The sequence below is a fragment of the Symphalangus syndactylus genome, chromosome 18 (assembly GCF_028878055.3).
Source record: "Symphalangus syndactylus isolate Jambi chromosome 18, NHGRI_mSymSyn1-v2.1_pri, whole genome shotgun sequence".
In the NCBI taxonomy this organism is placed as follows: Eukaryota; Metazoa; Chordata; class Mammalia; order Primates; family Hylobatidae; genus Symphalangus; species Symphalangus syndactylus.
Window position 1 is genome coordinate 70,723,219 of NC_072440.2, and position 27,968 is coordinate 70,751,186.

At 45.1% G+C, this 27,968-nt stretch overlaps 1 protein-coding gene and 1 long non-coding RNA gene across 10 annotated transcripts in view; one reads left to right on the plus strand and one right to left on the minus strand.

Annotated features, from left to right (window-relative positions):
* LARGE1 (LARGE xylosyl- and glucuronyltransferase 1) overlaps positions 1-27,968 on the minus strand; it is a 641,552-nt gene that overhangs the window by 440,099 nt on the left and 173,485 nt on the right. The window lies entirely within an intron of this gene.
* On the plus strand, positions 356-27,630 carry LOC129468659 (uncharacterized). 5 transcript variants are annotated; one of them, XR_010117178.1, is made up of 8 exons: positions 356-370; positions 1,797-1,914; positions 2,927-3,012; positions 4,306-4,447; positions 14,332-15,012; positions 20,937-21,146; positions 23,253-23,295; positions 27,414-27,630. It is a non-coding gene; the product is annotated as an uncharacterized lncRNA (long non-coding RNA). The 5 variants fall into 5 exon arrangements; XR_008652744.1 differs by lacking the exon at positions 356-370 and having other exon boundaries at positions 1,760-1,914; XR_010117176.1 differs by lacking the exons at positions 356-370; positions 1,797-1,914 and adding an exon at positions 24,463-24,658 and having other exon boundaries at positions 2,919-3,012.

Below are 27,968 nucleotides of genomic sequence, written 5' to 3' on the forward strand. Positions count from 1 at the left end.
TACAAGAAAGAGAAGTTTCTAGTTTAAAAGAACTTTATGAAGCTCTCATTAAAAAGAAAATGCAGTCATGAATTTCCAGGTTGGCTGCAGACCAAGCCCAGATTTAGGTTCATGGTGTAAAGAGCCACAGCCTTCAGGGTCCAGGGACAAAGGGAGGCATGCCATCTTTCTTTCTCCCAAGAAACAGCTCCAGGATGTGGGTGATGTACAAAGAAATTCTAAAATCAGCTCATGTCTACAGATCCTTTGGAAATCCATTGTGTCCAGTGAGGTACTGTAAGGTGATGAGCGGAAACAAGAATGAAAAATGTGCTTGCTGATTCCAAAAACCTCACACACAGACACACACACTGGTATCAGGCGGATTTGGGTAAGGGTCATATGAAGTTAATCAACAAATCAAGGGAAAAGGGAAAAGGGACATGGAATTTGGAAAATGACTAAGAAATATTGGAAGATAAAATTTGTGGTGTACCTTACAGAGAAAAACTCCTGTATTTCAGGAGACTGCCATCCACACAGGCATTCTGAGCCCCACTTTTTTCCCCCTCTACCCATGTGTGATGGTCTCTCTGGGGGACCTCATTCATTCACACAGCTCCCTATACCACCCTTAGCCTGAGAAGGGCCCAGCTGGGCCACCAACCCAACTGGGATTCATCACTGAGCCCAGCCTTTGGTTGCAGCCAAAACAGGAAAGAGAATGAAGGAGGCTAGAAATACCATAAAGACAAACTTGGAGCTAGTGCCGACCAAACCAATTCCCTGCTTCAAAAATGGAACGATGCTGAACCGTCAGCTGAAGAAGTCTGCACAGCTTGAAAGAGGAAGCATCAAAGGAAGCTTGGTGGAGAGGAGAGTGTGAATAGGGAAGTGCCAACAGGGACACGTGCAGGGGGTGGGAAGGCAGGCAGGACGCCCAGTGAGAGTGACAGAGGCCAGCAGAGCACGAGCATGCAAGGAAACACAGGGAACGAGAGGCTGCGTGGGTGACAGAGTGTGCCGGGGTGACAGGCGGATACGGCACATGATGCAGAGTGGAAGACAACCACAGGTAGAGAAGCGTCAGCAAAGGAATGCATTTTTTCTGTTCTCCTAACAATTCAGCACGCATCAGATGGGAAGGGTGAAGGAGGAGAGCATGAGACAGGGGTGAAAAGCAGAGCCACAGGGACAATGAAGGACTAAGTCTCAGAATACAAAGACCACGGGTCCTTCTTGACTAGACTGATGATGCTATGGGGGTGGAGGTGGAAGTGGGAATCTCTGGCTCTCAGCCACAGTTCTATAAGGGGCACCTTCATGCCCTCATCTGTATGCTCCAGTAGGCTCATTACCCAGGAGAGAATTATCTCTAGATAGAGGAGGGAAGAGTTGATATAACGTAGTCCAAACTCCACCCAGCCATGCCCAGCTACGGTACCGGAGACCCATCCCTCCCAGAAAATGGTGAACAAAGGCTCTGCATGCACTTATCAACTTTATAACAGTCATGGTAACTTCTCCTCCCTTGGCTCATTCATTTATTCATCCATTCATTCATTCAGCAATTATTACCGAGTGTCTGGGACAAGCTGGGCACTTCTAAGTGTACTGAACATGACCAACCAATCACCTGCCCTCAGGGAGTTTACAGTCCAGTGGGAGAACATAGAAAAGAGACAGTCTCAACAGCCAGCAAATACAGCGGAGGCATCAGGCAGTGATGATAGTCGTGAAGGAAATAAAGGAAGGAAAGGCGGGGTGGGAGGAGGAGGGTTTTGATTCTGACTTCATCAAGGGCCCTCTCTTACAAGGTGAAGTGGAAACAAAGACCTGCAGGAAGTAAAGGGGCTACAAAGGATCCATGGAAAGAGCATTCCCAGAAGAGGGGCCAGGGCAGGGCGCACAGTGAGGAGAGCAGCTGTGTGCGAGGTGAGTAAGAGAAGACACAAGGGTGGGGGCCGCGGGAGGCGGAGCCAGGAGGGCAGGGCTGAGTGGCTCTGGAAGCTCTGGAAAGGCCAGCGGTCAGGTCTGATGGTGGGTCTGAGCAGAGTTGATTTGTGACACCCTTCTGCTACTGCATGGGGTGAGGGAAGAATCCCAGGATGTGGTCTGGGAGGCAGGAGCACAGAGGCAACAGGGTGGTGACCTGCCCATTGGCCTCGGGTGGTATTCTGAATCCAAGGGTCAGCAGCAGCAACTGTGCAATAGTGCCTTTCTTTTCAAAGAGCCAGCTGCTCTGATTCACAGACAGTCCCTCCCAGTTGAGGGTTCATCAGGAACTAGAGGACCAACCAACAAGGTCATTACCTGTCGCCATTGCTGCATTTACTGGTAATCAAAAGGGGCAGGGTAGGGGAGGACCACGAACCCAAAGAGAAGGTCTGGGAGCATGCAGACGTGCCTCTCAAGCCTCACAATTGTCCTTTTGCTAAATTTAGGTTGGAACAAAACGTTCAAAGCCCCCTCGGAAGCCCATCCACAGGTGTGTGACTGTGAACTGCATCGTAATCTCCTAGAAAGCAAGAACATCAGGCTTACATTTTTCACTTGCCTCTCAGGGCTCAGTGCTCTGCAGTATATACAGGAAGCACCAAATGAACACTTTTCAGATAAATTGAATAACTGCAGAATAGTCATAACAACAGTGTTTTTTTTAAACAATATTTAATAATTGCTTACTCTATGCCAGTACTTTTCAGCCAGGGGCAATTTGCGCCCCCCGCCCCAGAGACATTTGGCAATGTCTGGAGATACTTTTGGAGTCACAAATCAGGGGAGAGATGCTGCTGGTACCTAGTAGGGTAGGAAAGCTGCAAAACATCATACAGTTCACAAGACAGCCCCCTCCCACCGCCCCCCATAACGAAGGATTTTCCAGCCCCCAAAATCTAGCACTTATAAATCACTATTTATCTTCACAGCTACCCTTTTTTTTTTTCAGTTGAGGAAACTGGGCCCTGAGACGTTAACTTGCCCAAAAGATCACAGTGGGCAACATTCTAGAGCACAAACAATGGAAGCCAACAGGTAAATAAATAGATGGGTAGAGTGCAACAGATAGGCAGACAGATTGAAACAAAAATGGGAAAACTGGGAAATATGGAAAAGAACAGGGAATGTATGAAAAGCAGTCCTAAGCCAAGCTCTGCCAAGAAATGACACATGGCCCTGGGCCTTCCCCTCCTGACTCTGAACCTGAGAGCACACAACTATAAAATTCCAGGAGGTATAGAAGATCACTGACTTCCAGCTTTAACATCTTCAGGACAAGTTTTTCCCTGCAGCTGAAATAGTAGCTTCATATAAATACTCGTAAACACATGGTAATATTCACCGTACAAATACTAAATTCCTTCCCCTTTACTCAGCAAAGGCAGGAGATGCCAAATGCCTTAGATATACTCCTCCCCTCCTCCTTTCCTTGCTTCTAAAAATATCTGTGAACAGCCACCTGTGCCAAGCACTGAGCCAGGGCTGGAAATATTCTAATGCCAGATGTGCAAAGTCCTTTTTAATATGGTGCATTTGTGAAGCTTCCATTACTTGGCCAGCCCCAAGGTAGGCGATTTCCCTACTGCACATATGGGGCACTACACTGGGACTCCAGCTAACTTTATAAGCAGCAGGCAAGACTGGGGGAATTGGGGTGCAGGGACAGAATTCCCTCCCCACTCGGATCATGCCTCCCAGCCAGTGTCAATATCTACCTCTCTGCTCAATAAATCCTGATGATCATCTTAATAGAAATCAATACCTACTAGATGGCAAAGGAATGAGAAAGCAAGGCAATATGGATGAGAGAAAGAGGTTCTGAGATGAGATGTGAGTAGGTTCGGAAAAGCCGGGTAGGGAGAATCAGTTTGTCATGGCTAGCATGGATGGGTCAATGCCGGCAGCAGAAACAAGTCTCCCTGAAGGTCAAGGTGATAGGGGGAAGCCAGGAGGAGCTGGAAGACAGTTACAGATGGGCTCCAAATTGGTCCCTAAAGAAAATGAAGTTTTCTATTTCTTATGACAATATTGTTATAGGGCTGTTAACAAGAATCAAGAAATGTCAGACTGCACCAAGGGATGACATCCAGTAACAGCCTGAGCTGGTTTGATTAAGCCATTTAATTAGCATCTGTTCGGAGCTGGGCACTGAACAGAGGGTGATCCATTCACCATCTGATTCAATTCTCACATTAAAGGAGGTAGTAGATATCACTCTTGCATATATCGCAATGAGGAAACCAAGACCCATAAAGGTGCTAATATTTTGCTAAACCAAATAAAGTAAAAGAGTGTATCTAATGCCCTGTTTCTCTCACCACCCTACAGCAATGTCAGCGAAGATGGAAAACAGAACGTGGAGAGAGATGTAGCTTACTAGAGCCTCGTGGCTTCAATCCCCACCAGGAATGTCGTTTAAGAAGAAGGTGATCAAGCACAAATTCACATTTGCTTGAGGAAGAATATAAATGTATGTCTGTTTATCTTCTTGGTCTGGAAAGTATTATTATCAGGTCCATCTTATAGATGCAGAAAGTAAGACCCAGAAGAATCACATGATATACGTGACATCACAAATCCACTGGCTGATAAGGCTGGGACCTGAAACTAGTTCCTCTCTCTAAATGGCTAACACAGAAAACCAAGGCAAAGACAGTCAGGGAAGGCAGGGACTTCCTGAGGCTTGGAAAGGTCAGGGGAAGCTTCTTAGGGCAGGTGAGATTTGAGCAGAGCAGGGCCAGCATTGAAGACATCAGCAGGGAGGAGAGGTGAGATCAAAGGACTGGGGACAGGTAAGGGGCATTCAGGGGTCAGGTAGATGGATCTGCACTCACCAGCCCTGAAATCAAAGGCCAAGTGTCCACATAAACAGAGAGAAAACCCAAGTCTGATCCAGCAATGTCTTGCTCAAAGCCCTTGAAATGACTTCACATCAACTGTGCTACTCAATTCATATGATCTGGCTCCTCTCTACTTTAGTAGCCCCAACTCCACCTGTATCCCATATTCATCATCTACTCCTATACACACATGCAGGCTATTCCTCCAGCCTACAGACTCTTTATCTCACAAATTAAAAAATTTCCAGGATGGCCAGGCTCGGTGGCTCACTCCTGTAATCCCAACACTTTGGGAGGCCAAGGCGGACAGATCACTTGAGGTCAGGAGTTCAAGACCAGCCTGGCCAACATGGTGAAATCCCGTCTCTACTAAAAATACAAAAATTAGCCAGGCACGGTGGTGCATGCCTGTAATCCCAGCTACTCAGGAGGCTGAGGCAGGAGAATCGCTTGAACCTGGGAAGCGGAGGCTGCAGTGAGCCAAGATCACACCACTGCACTCCAGCCTGGGCAACAAAGCGAGACTCCGTCTCCACCCCCACCACCAAAAAAAACACAAAACAGAGACACATTTCCAGGGGATTTCTTCCAGGTACCACCTGTGGGAAGTTGTCCCTGACACTCCAGGACAGACCCACTCCCAGTAGGCAATGCCTGTTAGGCAGGTAGGATGCTATACTAGACTGGCCTGCTGCGTCCCACCTCCTCACTAGCTACTAGAGGGCAGGACCCATACGTCTACACCCATGAGGTAGACACTCAATAATGATCCAGTCTACAAAGACACGGTTACGGATAGAGGAAGGGAGCAAATATAGTATTAGGTGAGTGAGTTCTTGGCCTACGGTTGGCCTCAGCTTTCTCTACTTCACCAAAAAAATAATATCTAGCTTTCTTTACTCGTCTGATAATGTTTGTAAAAAGATCCAGAAGCTCAAGGGTATTAACTGCCATCAAAAAAAAAAAAAAAAAAAAAAAAAAGGCATTCTTGGAATGAGCTTTTATTTCAGAAAAGAAACCAATTTATGTAGTGTCATCGTAAAATAATGCATAGAGATGATGAACTGATGACGATATATTGATAAGAATCCTTGTTTCATTTATAATATAAACCTTAATTCCTGCCCTCCCCCAAAATGAGTTAACTTACAATTAAAACACATGTATATAGAACACCAAAGTGCAGATTAAGCAAAAGGCAATATGCAATGTGGAAAGGAATTGGGAAGGAAATAATTACATGAAGTCACAGCCAAAGATACTGACTGCAATCAACCATCCAATTTTAAGGCAGCCTCAGAAGGAAGAGAAAAAGACATGAGTTGAATTAGGTCTCTCTCCTTTGACAGAAGGGACATTGAACAATGTCATGGGAAATGGGTTAAGCTTCAGCCTTTCAAGGGATATAAACTATCACTAATGCATTCCAGAAGATGAGGAATCAAATTTACTTGCTGTGCTCAATATCATGGGAGATAAATGTGCTAATAATATGATCAGTTAGGGTATAACCCATCAGACTTCCTCCATCTAATGACTCTGGTCTGCTTCAAAGTAGCCACATTAGCAGGCTTTTCATTTACTTCCACTGAAAATGCCACCAATCCCTCAAAGGGCTGGGTGCCCTTATTTAAGGACCTGCAAAGCCCATTCCCAAACAACAGGCGATATCAAGGACAGTGAAGATCAACAACAGGAACACAGGATGGACACGGCCCTAGCCCCTTCCCTAAGCCTTGGTTCCTACAGTTGCAAAGATCTTTATCTCTGCTTCCTGAGGAGGGTTGTCAAGAGAAGCAAATGAGTTAGCGTATACACATGTACAGGCTCTCATGCTTACCCGTTCTCCCCTCATCAAGTATTTATGGAGGACCTATAAGATGCCAGGCATGAGTCTCATTGTTGGGGTATGGAAATGACAGAAGTCCCTGCCCTCATGAAGTGTGTGTGTGCGTGTGTGCATGCGTGTGTGTGCATGCGTGCGTGTGTGTGTTGAGGGAGACAGAGACCAAAATACAGTTAACCCTTGAACAACACGGGCTGAAAGTGCATGAGTCCACAAATACACAAATTTTCTCTCACCTCTGCCACCCCTGAGACAGCAAGACCAATCTCTCCTCCTCTTCAACCTACTCAACATGAAAATGAAAACTTCTATGATGATCTGCTTCTACTTAATACATAGTAAATATATTTTCCTTTTGATGTTCTTAATAACAATTTCTCCTCTCTAGTTTACTTTACTGTAAGAGTACAGTATATAATATATAACATACAAACAAACTACATGTGAATCAACTGTTACTGTTAAAGCTTCTGGTCAACAGTAGATTATCAGGAGTCAAATGTTCAGGAAGTCAAAAGTCATATGCATCTTCACGATGTGCTTATTTCACATTGTATGCCTGTACCAAAACAACTCATGCACCCTGTAAATCTATACACCTACTATGTATCCATAAAATTGTTTTTGAAAGCTTACACAAATTTTTGACCGTGCAGGGGGTTAGTGCCCCTAGTTCCCATGTTGTTTAAGGGTCAACTGTAATATGACTGTATTATACAACATATTAAAAAGTGGTAAGGAGAAAAATTAAGTAGGGATAAATGATGAGAAGTGGAAGGGGGTTGCATTTCTATTTTATTTTATTTTTATTATTATTACTTTTTTTTTGAGACGGAGTTTTACTCTTGTTGCCCAGGATGGAGTGCAATGGTGCTATCTTGGCTCACTGCAACCTCCGCCCCCCCCGGTTCAAGCGATTCTTTTGCCTCAGCCTCCCAAGTAGCTGGGATTACAGGCATGCGACACCACACCCGGCAAATTTTTTTTTGTATTTAGTAGGCACAGGATTTCACCATGTTGGTCAGGCTGGTCTGGAACTCCTGACCTCAGGTGATCCACCCGCCTCGGCCTCCCAAAGAGCCACTGTGCCCAGCCTGCAATTTTTTTTTTTTTGAGACGGAGTCTTGCTCTGTCGCCCAGGCTGGAGTACAGTGGTGCGATCTCGGCTCACTGCAAGCTCCGCCTCCCGGGTTCACGCCGTTCTCCTGCCTCAGCCTTCTAAGTAGCTGGGACTACAGGCACCTGCCACCATGCCTGGCTAATTTTTTGTATTTTCAGTAGAGACAGGGTTTCACCATGTTAGCCAGGATGGTCTCGATCTCCTGACCTCGTGATCCGCCTGCCTCGGTCTCCCAAAGTGCTGGGATTACAGACATGAGCCACTGCACCCAGCCCGGCCTGCATTTCTAAGTAGAATGATCCAAGATAACTTATTGAGACGGTGATATTGGGGCAAAACTTGGATATCTACGGGGGTTAAATTCAGGAAAGGAAATAGCTAGTTGTATTCGTCAGAGCTGTTACATTCAGGAAAGAGAATGGCTAGTTGTATTCGTCAGAGCTGTAGCAGAAAAAAGATGGCATACTCAAACTGGGTAATTTGAAAAGTGTGTAATAACAGAGTAGAATGGTGCTTCCTGGGGCTGGGGGGAGGAAGAAATGGGGAGGTATTATTCAAAGGGTGCAATGTTACAGTTACACGAGATGAGTAAGTCCTAGAGAGCTACTGCAAAACACAGAGCCTGTAGTTAACAATACTGTATTGTAGCTTTCGAAGTTTGCTGGGAGGGCAGATTTTATGTTAAGCACTATTACTAATAATAAATAAAGAGAGCAGCAGGAAACAGAGGTGATGGATTATAGACTGTGGTGATGGGTTCACCAGTGTACATTTATCTGCAAACTCATCAGGTTGTACACATTAAATATGTACAGCTTTTTGTATGTCATTCATCCTCTATAAAGTCGTTTTAAAAACAAACAAGGCAGCTTTAGATATAGTCACTGAATCAGTAATTAATCTACTTAAAAGTCCTTGTATTCAGACCATATTTCTCTACAGGAAAATAATGATTAAGCATTCAAATGCCTTGCTTTTATTCAGCTATACTATGTCGTCTGCAATCACCTTATCTATTATGCAGTAAATTCATGAAACAAAAAAGAAAAGCAGGGCTTAGGGAAACAAGAGCTTCGGTAGCCCCAAGTTAGTGATAGTAGGCACCATGTCACCTCTAGGCCTGAAGTGGTCCCAGAAAGTAGATCAGGAATGAGACACAAGAACAGCACAGAAAGGTCGTGTGTAGGAGCTGTGGTCTTCATTGCTTCATTCCTTCTGCCCGCAGAGAAGCAGCCTTGGGGAGGGGGCGGGGCTGGGGAATCCCTGGCTTCCCTCCTTTCCTTCTGGCTGATCTTCTGCCAGAGACCTCGCAACAGGGAGCTGGCGGGGCCAGGCAGCCTGTGGATGCCCTGAAGAAGAATGAGTGATCTGAAAGGGCAGTAGAACAGAACTAGAATCCAGTGCAAAGGCCCTGGGGCAGGAGTTCGCATGAGAAGCGGGTAGAAGGAACCACCCTATGATCCAGGAACACAGTGAACAAGATTTGGAAAGTTGACAGAGAATATGAGGCCTCCTCTCCAAACAGAAACTCCAGGAGGCTTGGCTGATTCACTGACACATGCACGGTGCTGAGCACAGTACCAGACACCAGAGTCTGTGTTCCAGAAATGGAAGAATAAGTGAGTAATGAAAGGCTAAGTGAGCAAATTCTTTGCGAATGGGGAAAAGATTGAATGTATAGGACTGCATATATCAGAAGCCCCCTGGAATCTCTGCATCCAGAAGACTGCAGTCACCTTCAAAGCACTCACCACCAGAGGCTACTTGCACACTCTCCTGTGGCAGCCGTTCATCTTGGCCCTTTTCCTAGGGATTTGCCTTCAAGTCCCAGAATGGGCCTCAGGGCCTTTGCATTCACCTTTCTATGAGTCTAGAACACCACCCACCCCCTCACCTGTGGGCAGGCAAAGCACCTCCTGTGTTCATGTCATCTCCTGTACCAAGCCCTTCCTGATGACCAACTTGGAGCCGGGTGCCCTCTATCCATGCCTCCATGGCCCCCTGTGATAATGTCTCCCATATCACTTATTATTCTGCTCGTGAATTTGGCTTCATTCATCTCGCAACAACCCCAGAGTATGAAGCCACTTGAGGATGGAAGCTGGTGCTTTTACCTAAGCGCCTCTCATGCCCGACAGAGTCCATGGCAGAAAGCCGGCTCACAGATTTTAGCTGCATTCCTGAATGAAGGAATCAATAAAAGCCACACAGCATTAAGTGGCAGACTCTAGTAATTTAATTCCTGGTCCCGGGATCTCTGATATAAAATAACTCTTCTATTTTTAATACACCCCACATTCCTGAAGATGACACTACTGCAAAATTAAAGAAATGTGATGAACAGCTTACAACCTGCAACACACTCGGCAGCTCAAAATGACAACATTAATTTAATGAACTTAAACACTGGTGAACTTTTTAACACATCCGGAGTTATTTACACTGGGAAATGCACGCTTAAGATTGCCTGCCAAAGAGACTCAAATAGAGATGACACATATATCTTTCACATGTTAATTTGCATTTTAAACTTTGAGCTTTGATGCAAGTTGGCTTTTCTCTTTTGGAATGAAGAAATAAAGAGACTAATTTTTTTTACCCATCCACCCATCCATCCATCCATCTATCCATCCATCCAGCCACGTCTTTCCTAAGTGACAGGTAAATCACTAGCTGTTGGGAATGCAAAGAGATAAACCTTGCCATCACAGTGTATTTAGGGAGACAGACGAACAGCAGTGAATATAATGTAAATTAAGTACAATAATCAAACGACAAAGTGCTAGGGGACACAGCTTGTTGAATGGCTTGCTGGGGAGAAGCAGAAAGACCATAGCATTCATGGAGATGGTGCGCATTCGTTTTCCAAGGCTGCAATAACAAACAAAGAATCACAACCTGGGTGGCTTACACAATAGAAATGTACTACCTCACAGTTTTAGAGGCTAGGAGACTGAGATCAAACTGTCAACAGGATTGGTTCTGAAGGGTGTGAGGGAGGGATATGCTTAGGGCTTTCTCCAAGCTTCTAGTAACCTCAGGAGTCCTCAGCTTGTAAATGACATCCTCCATGTGTCTCACATCATCTGATCCTCTGTACACGTCATTCTGTGTCCAAATTTCCCCCCTGCACAAGGACACAGTCAAATTGAATTACGGCTGCCTTAATGACCTCATCCTAGTTTGATTATCTGCAAAGACCCTCTTTCCACATAAGGTCACGTTCACAGGCACCAGGGGGTTAGGACTTCAACATCTTTTGTGGGAGACACAGTTCTAGCCATACCATAGTGATGTGTTGGATCTTGAAAGAGGAACATGAGCTTGCCTACAAGGACGGCAGAAGAGGGTACTGATGAGGTCAAAGGAACAGAGGATGGGAGACCATGGGATGGGGGAGCTGGTGCAGAGGTGAGGGATGACACTGGTGATGAGAGGCCTAGACGCTGGACTTCATCCTATTAGTAGTGAGAGACCACTGAAGAGTTTTATGAGAGGAACTAAAACAACAGTAGTATCGTGCTTTGAAACACTCTTTGTCCATCTGTGGGAGGGCTTTTTGCTCTCTCTCTTGCTTGTTTCTCTTTGTCCTGGGAAATTGCATGGAAGCCCTGTTTAGCTTCCATGTTTCAATGAGGGAGAGGAGTTTGAGGTTCATGCTTCTCTTTCCTAATAATCCGGGCCTCAGCTTTGGTATAGGACTGGTCTATAAACTAAGTGGAAAGTCATCACAAAGACCTTCTCCCACTTCTGCTTAAACTGGGAAAGTCGGTGGTCACACCCCTTCAGAGTAAGGGGTTCACAGACACAGGCAAAAGGAAACATCTTCCATGCTACCTCTGGCTACCATGGAATGCCTCACACCTGTTACCTGGAAACACGTAATATCCAAGTTAAAAGGATCCATAGAAGTCCTCCAAAACATGTTCCTGGAACTTGGAAGGTGTAGGAGATCAGAATCTGCCAGCCCAAAATATGTCACTTTAGCAAAAGCATTATTTTGAATGAGAGACAACTGAGAAGAAACAGAATAAAAGCTCTCTGCCCTGCCTAAAAGCAGGACATCAGTTTACAAAAGTAGCCGTGTCCCTTCTCTCCTTCTTCCAGGAAGGACAAAGGATTGATCATGAAAGAAGCTTTGGCCCTTTTCAGCCAGGAGAAGGCACTGGAGGAATCTACTTAGCAAATTCCCATGTATTTGATATTTGCCTTTCCGCAGTTGCTGCACCTAGGGACTCGAAGCCTTTTTCCTTTGTTTTGTTACTTATCTAAAAACTTACTGTTCTTTGTTGAAGATGCAATATAAGCTGGATTTCTAAAGTACCTCTTTGAGAATCATGCACTCCCTGGGTGTCCCCCCTGCATACATGAAATGCGCACCTTAATAAACTTCTGTTTGATTTTCTGCTGTTAATCTATCTTTTGTTACAGAGGTCCGTCCTAGCTAAGAACTAAGAGTACAGGGAAAGTTGATTTTTTTTCCTCCCCAACAAACGTATCTCAGAAAATACCCCAGCAGTGGAGGAAAGGGAGGGTTGAAAGAACTGGTGAATGAGGGGATCCAAGACTCCTGGACCTGTTTCACCTTCAGCAGCTCCATTTATCTTCTTTAAATAATAACTTTATTGAGATATAATTCATATACCAAGTAAGTCACCCTTTTAACGTGTACATTTCAGTGGTTTTTAGGGTATTCAGAGTTGTGCAGCCATCACCACTATCTAATTCCACAGCATTTTAATCACCCAGAAAACAAACCCCGACCCTCCCCATATTCCCCCCTTCCCCAAACCTTCAAAACCACTAATCTACTTTCTATCTCTATGGATTGGCCGATTCTGACATTTCATATAAATGGAGTCACATTACATATGTGGCCTTTGGTATCTGGCTTCTTCCACTTAGCATGCTTTCAAATTTCATTCATGTTATAGCATGTATCAATACTTCATTCCTTATAATATCTGAATAATATTCCATTGTAAGGCTAGACCACATTTTGTTTATCTATTTATTAACTGATAGACATTCAGGTAGTTTTCACTTCTTGGTTATCATGAATAATGCTGTCTTGAAAAACTTTGTACATGTTTTTGTTTGAGAACCTGTTTTCAGTTCTTTTGGGCATATCTATACCTGGAGCGGAATTGCTGGGCCACACGTCAACTCCACATTTCACTTTTTTTGGAATCACTCAACTGTTCTCCAAAGTGGCTGTTCCATTTTATATTCCCACGAGCAACGTATAAGGGTTCCAATTTCTCCCTATCCTCTCTAACACTTATTTCTATCTTTTTGATAACAGCCACCCTAGTGAGTGTGAAGTGGTGTCCCATTGTGGTTTTGATTTGCATTTCCCCAATAACTAATGATGCTGAGCATTTTTTCATGTGCTTTTTGACAACCTGTGTATCTCCTTTGGAGAAATATCTATTCAAATCCATCACTCAATTTTTTAATTGGGTTATTTGTCTTTTCATTGTTGAATTATAAGCGTTCTTCATCTATTCTGTACATAAGTCCCTTATCAGACAAATGACTGCAAATATTTTCTCCTATTTTGTGTCTTTTAATTTTCTTGAAGGAACCCTTTGAAACACAAAAGATTTTAATTTGATGAAGCTCAATTTATCTTTTTCTTTTGTTAGTTGTGCTTTTAGTGTCATATCTCAGAAACCGTTGCCTAATCTAAAGTCACAAAGATTTACTCATGTTTCTTTCGAAGAATCTCACAGCTTTAGCTCTGATCGTTTGGTTGATTTACTTTGAGTTTATTTTCATTTTTACTCTTTTTAGAGGATAGCAATCCATAAAAAATGTGTTTTAACTCCCCCAACCCCAAGCCACCGTATTTTAGATTCTAGAAAGGAGATAAATAACTTGCCATGGTCACAAAAGGAGTTTCAGGCATCGACGGACTCAGAGGCAAGTTCTCTGCCTCAATGTCAACAGATGACTCTGGCTTCCCACAAAAGATGCACAGGTCAAACCTCCCCAACACGCACGAAGACCTGGATGCTGTGTAGGTCAGAAAGGATCCTCCCCTCTCTTCACAGAAGACTGTGGCACCCCCATGTAAACAGTCAGATTCAGATGTGCAGCAGCCTGAAATGACCCTGTGTCATTTGCTTCTTATTTGTCCCATAACTGTTTCTGATGAATCTCAGGCCCTACACTCCACCCTGGAAACCTACACCCCAGGAATATAGGGAATAGAATGTCTTCTTCAAAGCATCCCTTCCCCACATGGGCTTTTGTCTCACTCACTCAGCTGAACTCACTGAACATTTACCAGGTACTCTGTCTTTGGCTTTGGGGATGCAAAATTGAATAAGATGACACAGCCCTGCCATCCCAGAGCTGTCAGTTTTGTGGAAGCAACACACGCTAAGTCCTGGCATTTTAACACTTTCCCAACATTTAGTCATGACAAGCGTTAACTGCTAATATTAATTACTATACACCTGGCTCTATTTTTGTGCTTTAGGTGCATTACTTAAGTCCGTAACAGCGTTACGAGGTAGTGATATCACTGTTCCATTTTCCAGGACATATCACACACCAACCGTGTGCAAAGCACTCTACCTAAAGATCAGTGCTGACAGAGGAATAAGCAGAGGGCTCCAGGAGCAAAGAGTGAAGAGTCTGGCAAGGCTTCAAGTACAGGGGGAAGTAGGTGGAGCTTTCACTGTAGAATCTTTCCTGGAGAAAAAGCAAAGAGTGGGGCAACAATAAAGGCATTAAAAATAACTGTCAAGTTGAAGAAAAAGTGAGTAGTGATGTGGCTGGATTCTAGGGAGATGGGGCTGTGTAAAGGCAGAGTGTACAAGCCTCTGCCAGAATTCACATTCACACACCACAGCCAGAAGAGCCGGCAAATTACATGGGGAAAAACTCTGTATGAGCTCGCCTTGCACTGACATGTACTATTATTATACACTCTGTGCCTTTGAGACAACCTGCCACGCACACACACAAAGCCAGCAACTAAAAGGAAACTGGCATTAATACAATTCAGTGTGAGGGTATGATCTGGGGGTGTGGAGGTGGAGATGAGGTTGTTTTATTTCTTACAATAATACTTGTATTTCAGGTAATCGAATTTAGTTCTTAACGCTCATGTCATTTTCTGCTAATTTAATGTCCCAGGAATCCCTCCGAGTAAGAAGATTGCTAGTGGAATGCAAATAAAGCCCATTCTGGGAAAAAGAACCATTTCCCCAACCCAGGTGTGCTCAAAGGCTGAACAAAGGCCAATCCCACAGAGTAGAGGGAGTTAAATAGATCCTAGGAGGTGGTCTGGGTATGAAGGCTGCTTGCTGGGCGAAGGGGCAGTGGTTATTTGAGATTCTTCATTGTGAAAGCAAACTAATCAGGCTCTCTAGCATCAGGCATTTGGAAAGCCAGCAGGGCACTCAGAGGCCTCAGATGACTCAGATGGGAGGAGAGGAGGTCAGGGAAATGAGGAAGGGTGAATGGTGTCCATCTGGCTAGCTCTGCTTCCAAAGGAGCACGGTAGCATCCCTCAGCCTCCTGGTTGGGTGGTAGTAAGAGACCATGGTAGGGCCAGGTGCGGTGGCTCACGCCTGTAATCCCAGCACTTTGGGAGGCCAAGGCGGGTGGATCACGAGGTCAGGAGATCGAGACCATGGTGAAAGCCCGTCTCTACTAAAAATAAAAAAAAAAAATTAGCCAGGCGCGGTGGCAGATGCCTGTAGTCCCAGCTACTCGGGAGGCTAAGGCCGGAGAATGATGTGAACCTGGAGGTGGAGCTTGCAGTGAGCCGAGATCACGCCACTGCACTCCAGCCTGGGTGACAGAGAGAGACTCCATCTCAAAAAAAAAAAAAAAAAAAAAAAAAAAGAGAGAGAGAGACCATGCTTCCCAGTTTCCATGGACCACTCCCCATGTATGTCCCTATCCCCCCCTGCATTCTTAACAGTGTTCCAGTTTGGACAAGACGTTCTACAGTCACCCTAGATACAGTGGGCAGAGTATGACAGGAAGAGTGAAGAAAGCTAAGATAGAATTTGCAAGCCATGTAACCCCAGCCTAGGTACTTACTCTCTCCGGCCTTAGTTTCCTTATTGGAAAAATGGAATAACAGCACATGCCTAGCAAGTTTGTCAAGATTAAATGAGATAGCATGTGTCCTTTACCGTGCCAGCCCTGGGCTCACTGGGCACGTGTAGAAACTGGATGGGCGCTGAGTTATCACTGGCTGTTGGTGAACACTGGCAGGACCAGCCTGGGATGCCTGGCTTTGGGAATAGCTCTTTGCCATCCTCATCTCCTGATGAACTCTTGAGCCTCCCTGTCTCCTGTTCCTGCCCCTGGGCATCTGACATCCTCGGTTCACAGCTAATCGCAGAATCACAGCATGAGAAAAGGCATACTTCTCCAAGGGCTGAATAGGATTTCATAAACCAAAAAGCCTACAGCTTCCAGCTGCGGTACTGTCCTGGTCTAATTTACCGTGCAGCCATGCAAGACAATGAAGTTGGGAATTTCTATTTGAGGGAGTATTTTTCCCCTTCTCTCCCTCTCCTGACAGTGGTCTTCAATTACAGCCTGTGAAGCTCTGGGTGCAGGGAGGCTAAGGGAGGGAGTCAGAGAAGTGAACTCACTGAAACGCATCTGCAGAAGCAGATCACTAAATGTCCCACAGACAGTGGTGCAGCTGATAGCGCCTGAACTCAGTGGGGCAGCCTGGGGAGAGGAGAAGAGCAGAAAAAAATTAAGCTCTTCCTTGGGCCTGATGAAGATTAATATCTCCTCCCTGATGAGATGAGGCAGTTTAATCGCTGCTATTAATACAGAATCACTGAGAGCCAAAGATGAGGGCATGGAAGGAGGCGGGGGATGAGATGAGAGCACCTCAAGGTATGAGTACAGACGCAGAGAAGGACCCCCTGAATGTGGAAAGACACAGCTGATTTTCTGCAGGGCTCAAAAGCTAACAGAGAAATTTGAGAGGTGAGGCACTGTGTGGTATGATACAGTACTTCAGACTTGCTGTGTTGCTTTTCCTACTGGGATCATCTGACTGATTGGGTTAAACATGCCGATCTCTGACACCACATCTGGCATACGATCTCAGCACACAGACCTTGACCATCACTTCCTGGAGATCCCAACAATGGCAGGACTCAAGTGTGGTCTTCTGACTCCTCTCCTTGGCCTACTCCTAGTCATGCTTCAAGATTCAGCCCAGGAGGCATTTTTTTCCACGAAAGCTTTCTTGGATGTCCCCAGATACTTAGGTGTCCCTTTTTCTGGATTCCTGAACACCAGCATACATACTTCTATTATAGCAAGTATGCTAAATGGCAAGAGTGAGTCCTTCCCTGCAAAAGAAGATTGCTCTCAGCCTTAAATTCATGCTTCCCACCTTTCTATAATTTCCCTTTTTACTCATTAATCAGTGTTTCCATCATCTCATCTCCTGGTTTCCTCAGAGGACCTATTATCTTCAGAAAATGACCACACGGAGAAAGGTCATTATCACCTAAGACTAACAAAAGAACAATTTTCATCAGGACAGAAACTATGTCTTAATCTTAGTGTCTTTCTCAGACTGTAGTCCAGTATCAGACGTACACTCTGTACTTAATAAATATGTGCTCAGTATGCAATGATCTAAGAGAAAAACAAGGGGTTAGGGTATAAATGGAGGCACCAAAAAATCAGCTGGCCACCCAGGGGAAACCTCCACATCCAAAAAGAAAGGTGCAAACCAAACCACTATGGAGACCTTGAAGTCCTGCAACCCGCTCTTATCTGCTCAAAAGCCACAAGATGATTCTCAAAGGTGCGCCGTTCAATAAAAGCAAAACCAGTTCATGCCCTCCCCCGCCACCTCCATCCTCACTCACTCAAGCTCTGTGTGAATTTTCAACTCAAATATGCTCAGGATTCCCAACTCTCCAAATCCCACACCATCTGACATTTGGGCCTAAGAGTTTGAGAAATGTGAAAGAGGCATGGAAGAATCCCAGAAGAGTAGGCCTTGTGCAGAGCAATGTTTACCTTCGATTGTCACAGAATGATCTGGAACCATTTCATTAAATAGAAGGAAAATTGCAAATGTGAAGGCTACTAGTTTGGGATTCATAAAAGAAGGGAAGCCTTTGTCAAAATACGTCTGCTGTGTGGATGATACGCGGCACACTGAGCATGAAGGCCACACGTGTGGAACAAACGCTGCAACATTATGAGAACTAAGGCTTCTGGACCCCAGCATTTAATTAGATTACAGTCTTGACAATAGCTCACCTGATAGATCATGCAATAACAAGCTCCCTTGGGTAGGTTAAAAATGCAAATTAAGTGTCAGAAATGGGAACACTACCTCAACTACTGAATGCATTCCCACTAAGTGCAAAGCACAGCAGGTGGTTTAAAGAGGCCCAAAAGCCAGTTTTAACCTTCAAGGCACAGGTTGATAGCAATATAAATATCTGTAGAAAGACCAACAACTGAAACATCAAATATTAGTCACCCGGATTAGCTGTAAACATTTCTGGTGGAGGGAGCTGAGACTCTCCTACACACCCAAGTGTGCTGGAGCCAAGTGCAGAAATACGGAGCCAACAACTGCACCCAACACCGCTGGGCTTGGAGTCACGAGAAGAGCAGGTTTCTGGCAGCACCAACACAGCCTACAAATACCCATGACCGTAATTTCTCATGATGCCACAGGCAGGATGAGGGGAGGACCCCGTGAGATCGACTGCACAGAAACAGAGACACTGAGAAAGCACAGGCCAAGCGCCTGGAACGGCAGCGGGAAGAGAGAAAGAGCTCTGTCCTGCAATCACCTTACGAGAAATCCAACCTTTCCAAAGCCCAGAGCCAGGAGGGGTGTGAAAGAGAATGTGAGCGGGTTCCATGCCCACGCTCCAGATGGATGGAGCCTCTGTTCGGGCAAAGAACTGCTCCTTGGCTGAGGGTCCCAGCAGAATCAGCTTCAGATACCCCACTTTTAACCACTCACAAATGAGAATGTACCAGTTGTCACCAACCGGCTGTGTTTCTGCAGTTCATTTAACCATTTGGGGCCTCAGTTTGCTCGTATGTAAGATGGGGCTAACAAGGGTTCCTCTTTATATGCTGAGACAATACGGCGTGGTAAGCAAAAGCACGGTCCCTGGAGACAAGACGGTGAGCCCTGGAGTCCCCCCAACTCTACTTCCCAGGGGAGTGACTTTGGGAAACTCACTGAACCTCTGTGTACTTCAGTTTCCTTGCCTGTAAGCAGGGATAATAGGACCAGCCTCACGGGGTGGTTGTGAGGACGGAATGAGTTAATCTAAGTAAATCACAGGAACAGCACCCAGCATATAACAAGTGCTCCACAAGCATCAATGACTACTCTTGATGTGATGATGTAGCTATTCATTCCTATCCTGTTCTCGTAAAGGAGGCAATCACTCACTCATCAACCCTTGTGCACTGAGCACATTGTGTGCAAGGAATCTGTCCTGTAGTATGAGTTCCCTTACTTGGCATACCAGCCCCTAAAGCAAGGACTAGGAGCCTACTTGGTCTGAGGTTCAGAAAGGTCAGGGGACCCCTCCAAGGCCATGGAGCCAGCGAGTCGCAGCATCAGATTCAGGGCCCAGGTCTTCTGGTGCAAGAACCACTGCACTTCCTACCCTACCACATGGCAAGAGCACTGCCTAATAAAACCATGCAGACGCTTCAGCTTTACTTCAACCGGATTTTTCTTTATAATAAAAACAAAAGTACAATGTCTTTTTTACACTTGAAATTTTAAAAAGGCATCCCAATCTTTCTTTCCAAATAATGTCTTTTTTTTGTTTTCCTAGTAAAGATGGTTGACACTGGCTTCTAGCTCACCTCACTATTGGATGTCACTGGTTCAAGAGTTCCAACACCCAGTGATAGAGTCTGGATCTTTGTCCCCTCCAAATCTCATGTTGAAATCTAATCTCCAGTGTTAGCAGTGGAGCCTGGTGGGAGGGGCTTGGATCATGGGGGCGGATTTCTCATGAATTAGTGCCATTCTCCTGGTGCGATCCTTGTGAGATATGGTTGTTTAAAAAGTGTATGGCACCTCCCCTTACTCTCTCTCCTGCTTCTCCTCTGGTCATGTAACATGCCTGCTCCCACTTTGCCTTCCGCCCTGATTGTAAGCTCCCTGAGGCCTCCCCAGAAGCCAAGCAGATGCCAGTGCCATGCCTGTATAGCCTGCACAACCGTAAGTCAAATAAGCCTCTTTACGTTATAAATTACCCAGCCTTAGGTATTTCTTTATAGCAACGCAAGAATGGCTTAATATACCCAGGTAGGAGCATGTTTGAAGTTCACTGTCACATCTTTGATCAGCTATCAATATGTCTTGAACCAGACATGGATCATTCGTCCCACACAGCTCTTCCCACCGACCTCTCTGCCAGTATCCATTTGCTCAGCTCAAAACTTGGGGTCATCACTGACTTTTTCTTTCTCTCTCCTTCACAACCCAAACATCACCAAGGCCTAAAGCCTCTACCTCCAAAACCTATCCCCAGGCAGCCACTTCTGCCTCATCTCCATTGCCACTGCCACCATCTAAGTTCAGGTCACCTTACTGCTTATCTGGATAACTATGTTGGCTACCCAGCTGGTGATCTGGCCTAAATTCCTGCCCACCATAGATCATTCTCTATATAGAAGCCAGGCTTATTATCTCTCTTCGATCTAACCTCCACCACAACTCTTTGAGGTAGTCAGGGCAGATATCACCTCCCCCATTTTACAGATGAGGAAAGGGAGTCCTCGACTTGTCACATGGCTATTTAGTGATGAAGTTCATTATTCTACGATCCAGTAATTTGACTTGCATAAGACATTCACCTTCCCTGGGTTTTAATTTTCTCTAAGAGACAGATAACATTAGCCCAGCTTGACTCACAAGGCTGTTGTGGAGATTCAATGAGAAAGTGAGCTCTTTCACATACCAGCTGAATGACCCTGAGCAATCCACTTAGCCACTCTCAGTTCTCATTTTGTGCTTTTTCCATCATGCCCCGCTGGCTACGAATCCAGTCCAACTGCGTGCAAATTAAGCCTTTGCTTTATATTTATTGAGCAACAACTATGTGCCACAACAGATTTTTTTAATAATCTATTTTATTTGCAATCACAGATCTGAAGTTTATCAATACATGATCTGCTCAAAAACGAAAGAAATAAAACAAGTATCTGCAATTTGCTGAGAACCTAATATGTGTCAGTTGCCTGCAAAACTCATCATTCTTAGACTTTCAAACACATCTGTGAGGACGGTATTGTTGTTTCCACTTATACATGAGAAAACTTACAGAAGGCAAGAGTCAAGCCCACAGTCACCCAGCTGGTAAGTGGAACAGACAGGTTTCAAACCCTGAGTGTTCTGACTGCAAAGCCAATGTCCACTCCAGTCCTACTATCCCCACTCCCAGAGGTGGATGCTTCTCTGTGATGGGAATGGAATGGGGATACCTGGCGTACCCGGGAGCTGCTAGTCTCCCTCTTGCCCAGGCTATGTGGTTCCTCTGTGTCTTCCTAAATGACAACGTGCTTTCCCATGGGTCCTCAGAGCATGCCTGCTGCCATGATGCCCTCTCCTGACCTCTGGCCCTACAGGACCCCATTAGGTCTTGGGCACTGTGTTCTCATCGCACCGGGGACACACTTGGACTTCTGGATGGCTCTGCCACACTCACGCCCTGGAAAACACCTCATTGTCCCTGTTTCCTACTGACTGGTACAGTGCTCAGCACAGAGAGGAACTACCTACAGCCAAATGATTGTCATAGAAAGGAGGGAGGACAAGGAGGAAAGGCAGGCAGCAAGATGCACTGTGTATATGGTGGGTGAGAACGTGGGCTCCAGGCCACACAAGTGGCTCTGCCACTCACAGGTTGGGACCTAGGGCAAGTTTCTCAACATCCTGCACCTGTCTTTCCCTCTAAAAGGAGGGTGATGCTAGTGCCTCCCCGGGTGATGTGTCATGAACATAAATGCAAGTGCTTTAGAGCAGCACACATGGCAAAGTCCCACCAAGTGTTAATTTCTATTATCCCACGCTAAGGACGGAGGGAAGGAATTGCCTCAAAGCCTGAAGGAGCCGAGGGATTTCACCTGGGGAACAGAACAAGCGAAGAAGCCAAGAAAATATGCAATCCAAGGGTCTCTTTCTGATAACTACCTGTCACTGAAGCATCTGGAATGCAATACAGGGACTGTTTGGAGCAGAGGTGTGGACCAGAGGGAAAACAGCCTCCTTTCTATTTGTCAGAGAGCCATCAGAGCAGCAAGAGCTATTAGGAAGAAGACTGATGAGAGCAAAATGAAAAAATTTTGTAAATACTCACTCTCGACGATCTTTGCTTATCCGCCCCTTCATGCCACTCACCTCTGAGTGTTTATCCAAAACATGAAATTAAGCCGTGGGTGAGGTGCTCGTCTCTGTCAGACCTGTCTCCTTCAGTGCTGGCTCAGAACCAGTGCCTGTGTGTGCCCTGACAATCTGAGCACCCAGAAGGCTTGTATTCATGTCTGCACTGGGGATTTGAAGAGTCCATGAACCAATCTGCCCCCAAACTGCTCTCAAGTGAGCTAAGTGCAGCATTTTGAGAAGCGTTAACTCACAGGTACGGCTTCTAGGAAAGGAAAGGCATGGGCCTGGTTCTCGCTACTGCTTGGAGCAGGCTGACCCTAATCTGCCCTGAAAGGCTGGATCCAATTATCCATCAGCCACAGGAGCCAAGACAACTGGCACATGATGATCCCAGGAGGCAAAGAAAATGCATGGCTTGAAAAGTGATAAAAGTCAACACAACCGAGCCCCCTGAGCCTGGGTGGAAGTTCCGACCTAGTACATTTCCCAGGATCTGTGAGACATTATTCATACGCAGGGAGAGGACCAACTCTACCTAATCCCTATGGAGAACTAAGCAGGAGGGAGCAACCTTACATAGAAAAAAAGAGATCTAGAATCATACCCATTTAAGAAATGAAAGAAACCTTAGAGAGATCACAGAAGGCATGCCTGCCTGGGTTCAATCTCAGCTTTACCTATTATCAAACTTCTCTGTGCCTCTGTTCCCCCATCTGCACAATAAGAATATTTGCACCAAAATTAGCCGGGTATGGTGGCGGGCGCCTATAGTCCCAGCTACTCGGGAGGCTGAGGCAGGAGAATGGCGTGAACCTGGGAGGCAGAGCTTGCAGTGAGCAGAGATCGCGCCACTGCACTCCAGCCTGGGCGACAGAGCAAGAATCCGTCTCAAAAAAAAAAAAAAAAAAAAAAAAAAAAAAGAATATTAGCACCTACCTCATAGGACAGTTCTGAGGAAGAAACTAGTTACTACAAGTCAAGGACTTGGTGCTTGATGTACAATAAATGCTCCATAAATACTAACTAATATTATTTTTATTCTGGCACTTCAAGATTCATTGAGCATCTACTCTATTTCAGGTATTTTGCCGAAGACTAAGGATTCGGATATGACTATGGAAAGGTGAGTCCACACTATCTGAAGTGTGTGAAATCCAAACAAATAATAATAATGACTTCGCCAGAGGAATGAATGAATAACCTTGGTGATCCACCCAATGGCCCTGTCGCTTTGTGCTGGGCACTTTTGTAGGCAATGTTATTAGAGTTCACAGAAAAGCTCTAAAAAGGAAGTACGCTATATAAATGAAGCGCAATTCAACATAATAAGTGATTAACAGAAGTACAAACAATATATTGGCCAGGAACTTGGTGTGAAAACTAAGATTTAAGTCAGAGGAGATAAAATACGGAGTGAGGCTGTTGTGCAAGACGAACAGTAGGCACTCCATCAGCGATGTCATTACCATGCTGGTTATTATGAAATCGAAGTCCTGGAGCCCGGGAGAGCAGGAGGGGGGCTGAGACCAGGAACCCAGAGGCTGCACTTAATCCAGGTCAAACTTCTCAAATGGGCCAGAAGAGAGACACTTGTTAAAAATACAGACACCTGGGCACCTCCCCTGAGGAACCCCATTTAGTAGATCTAGGGCAGGATTCTGGGCTGTCTTGTTCATTAAGTGCCCCAGGGTGGACTGGAAGTCTATATGTTAAACAAATGCCCCAGGTGATTCTTATCATCTAGCAAATGCTGGAACCAGAGATCTAGGTGACCTCCTTATAGGCAAGAAGAGGAAATACTCTCTCAGGTTCCTCTGAACTTTGATTAGCAGCTAAAGGCAAGTCCAGATTGCAAGGACTAAGCTTCCCGAGGAGAGGAGAACAAGGAATGAGAAGCCAGAGGCCAAGGTGCCAAGATCTACTTTGCAGGCTTGTGTGATAGGTCCCTGCCTACCCTTCCTGACTTCATCCACCATGTTGCTTCTCCTCCTGACCTCATCCACCATGTTGCTTCTCCTCTCTTCTCTTTCTCTCCAGCCACCCATACTCCTCCTTGGCATCCTACAAAAGCACCAAGCACTCTCCATCTCTTGCTCTTCTCCCTGCCTGAAACCCTTTTCCTTCCCCTCGCCACCTGGCTCTGCTTAATGTCACCTATAAGAGAGGCCTGCCCAGATCACCCTATTAACACAGCACTTCCCTTTCCCCACTCCTCACCAAGCCCGTTGCCCTGGCACTATCATCTCACTCTGCTTTATTTTTCTTTGTTGCACTTATCAACACTCAGCAGAGCATGAAGTCGTTCGATCATCATCTCTCTCCATCCACTGGAAAAACTAAGCTCCATAAGAAGAGGGGACTTGCCCATGTGGCTCAGGGCTCTATGCCCAGTGCCCTAGACAGTGCCTGACCGTGTGTGTGGAAAGAATGAATAACCTTGGTGATCCACCCAATGGCACTGGCGCTCAGTGACCTCGTTTGAAATGGTAAACCCTCCTTCCCTAATTAGGTTATGGGGGGATTATTTCAATGTATCAAGAAAGCTCATGTCCAAGAGGGCCAAGCAAATTAATCATAATTGTTACCAACAGGTGCAATGGAAAGGGTTCCCAGCCGGGACACCGCCTCAAGCATCCATCACTGCCTGTGTGCCAGAAATGGGGCACTGAGTGCCCTCTGCTGGAGCAAAAAAAAAAAAAAAGGCCAACTATCCATTATCTAAGGCTCCACCCCAGAAAGAAGGAATCTTGGCATGGCCAGGGTTCTTCCTATCAATGTAGGCTTTTTTTTTTTTTTTGATAGAGTCTCACTCTGTCTCCAGGCTGGAGTGCAGTGGCGTGATCTCGGCTCACTGCAATCTCCACCTCCCGGGTTCAAGCGATTCCCCTGCCTCAGTCTCCCGAGTAGCTGGGATTACAGGTGCACACCATCACGCCTGGCTAATTTTTTGTATTTTAGTAGAGACGGGGCTTCACCATGTTGGCCAGGATGGTCTCGATCTCCTGACCTCATGATCCGCCCACCTCCACCTCCACCTCCACCTCCCACCATGTAGCTTTAAACATTCAACTCTGTTGACTCCTTGAGCAACCTGTTGCTTCCAGAAGTACAGTCAACATATCCAAAGCAGCTGCTGAGACAAAATGACTCTGCAAACCTAATCCATGCTAGGCACCATGGACTCGTTTTCATCTTCGCAAAAACCCTCAACAGCACCCCCAATTTACGCAGAGGCAATTTGGGGTAAGAGAGGTTAAGTGACTCAGGGTGGACACACAGCATTTAAAAGGAAGACTGGGACTTAGCCCCATCCGACAAATCTGTTAGGAAAGTGATTAAACTCCGCATCAGAGGATGGCCCTTTCTCTTTGTTCTTTAAAGTTCTCACTACAGGTCATTTTGGTGAAATAATTTAATTTTCTCCAAACATGGCCAATGCATTCACAAGGAAGTGCCAGTGCATTTACGACCACAGCTACAGTATGTCAGGGAGTCTCTCCCTGCCCCGTTCTAATGCCTAAAGAAGGCTGCTGAGGCTGTGAGCAGTTCCCTAGGTTTCAGTTGCTCAGTTGTAAAACAAGGGTCTCTCTGGACCAGGTGGGTGACGTTTTGCATCCCTCCCAGGAGATTTTCCAGGATTCTAGAAAAATATGAGAATGAAAGGAAAAACAAAGATTTGTTAAATGACCACTGTCAGATATAACAGGTCATTTAGTCTTTATAACAGCGCTGTAAGCTACAGGTTGTGTTCTCCTCTTTTTTTTGAGATGGAGTTTCGCTCTTGTTGCCCAGGCTAGAGTGCAATGGCGCGACCTCAGCTCACTGCAACCTCCACCTCCCGGGTTCAAGCGATTCTCCTGTCTCAGCCTCCAGAATAGCTGGGATTACAGGCATGTGCTACCATGCCTGGATAATTTTGTATTTTCAGTAGAGACAGGGTTTCCCCATGTGGTCAGGCTGGTCTCAAACTCACGACCTCAGGTGATCTGCCCTCCTCGGACTCCCAAAGTGCTAGGATTACAGGTGTGAGCCACAGCGCCCAGTCCTATGCTCTCCTTTTTATGGAGAAAAAACTGACCTGCAATGATGTTGAGTAACTTGTCTATTTCACTCTGTGATTTAAATGGTGTCTACTAAAATTCAAACTCCCATCCACTTGTCCTTGGGGGCTATGTTCCCTCAACCATCAACATTTGCCCTATAAAAAGTCCTTCTGTAATTTTCAAAGGTTTTATCTGCTTAGGTTGTAAGCCTGCCTAGATGACTCCTGATGTCCATTCCTTCTCTTAATTGTATGAGTCTATGACAGAAATAAAATGCAAACTTCATTAAAGGATTAGCTGAATTTTTTCGTTATACTGGCTTATAAGAATCCTGCCAGCCACAGAAGATCGTGTGTCTTCTCTCTTGTCCAAGATACCCTATTTTCACTTGTCTCAGGGTTTGTCATGTCCTTGTCTAAAGCTTGAGCATATCGACTTTGAAATGTCATCTACCAGTTGTTTCTGTATCTGCAAGTTATTGAGTGACTACAGAGTAAAGGACCTTTTTAGACAAGGACAGGCTGCCTTGCTTACTATCTTGGTGGCCTTGCTCAAATGGTACAACGTCCCTGAGCCTCAGTTTCCTCATCTATAAAATTGGACAAGGATGAAGTTGTTTGGGGGAATAAATGAGATAATATGTGTAAAATTCCTAGCCCAGCACCAGGCCAAAAGGTGGAAATTCAAAGTCTAAGTGAGCCAGACAGTGTCAACCACTGCCAGACGTAGATACCAGAAGCTCTTCCCTCTTAATTCTGTTCTATGTAAACGACAGTGCAGGGATGACACAGGGATCAACAAGGAAGGATGGAGACCGTGACAAAATGGACCATCCGAGCACTGTCCACATGGACAGCCAGTACTCAGCTCCAGCCAGTAGCTACTATGATGCAATGAGGGTCTGGTTTTGCAGATCTTTTCATTTTTTTTTTTTAGGAAAAGCCAAAAATCATGGCTTTTTATGTGCAATCTCCCAATGTTTAACCATTAGCAACAAATTCAAAAATGGTAAAAGCAGTAGGCGGGCCAAACCCAACACAAGTGCAAGCCAGATGCAGCCAATCTTGGTTTAACACGCGATAAATAGAAACGATTGCTACAGTTTCCATTAACGTTATAGTTTAAATAGTACATTTCCTTCTTGTGTTTCTATATCTTCCACAATACAATAATAAAAGGTTTTTTCTTCCATTTCCAGGAATAAGGATTTTATGAAAATGCATGTTTGTTGAATAACACAAAGGAGAATATTATCTAATGTGGCTTGGGGTCAATATCAAGCAGTAATATTGTTTTAATATTAATTAGAGCCCTGTCATTGCAAGAGCTGGTAAGAATACTGGTCTTGTTTCCAACTGATGAAAACACTCGTACAGATTAGGGTTTTTATGAGTAAATTTCAGATCTTGAAGTCAGTGCTGTGATCCACTCTCATAGGGTGAATATCTGTCCAAATGGTATATCAGAAAGGAAAAAAGCCAATGTCATTACATAGAAGTGTTAAACAATCATCTCTAAAGAAAAGTTTCATTCTTAAAAAGCATTTGAACTTCAAAGTCCAACAATGACATAGATTCATAAATCCCAAAGGTTAAGAAAATGCCTCTCATCTAAAAACAATGCAAAACCTATAAAATCACTTCAAATTCTGCTACCATCAAGATTTGCATAGTTTTTTGAAAACTAAAATAACATATTCAGAAAAATGAACAAGTCCTAAGTGAAATACTTAGTGAATTATCATAAAGTGAGC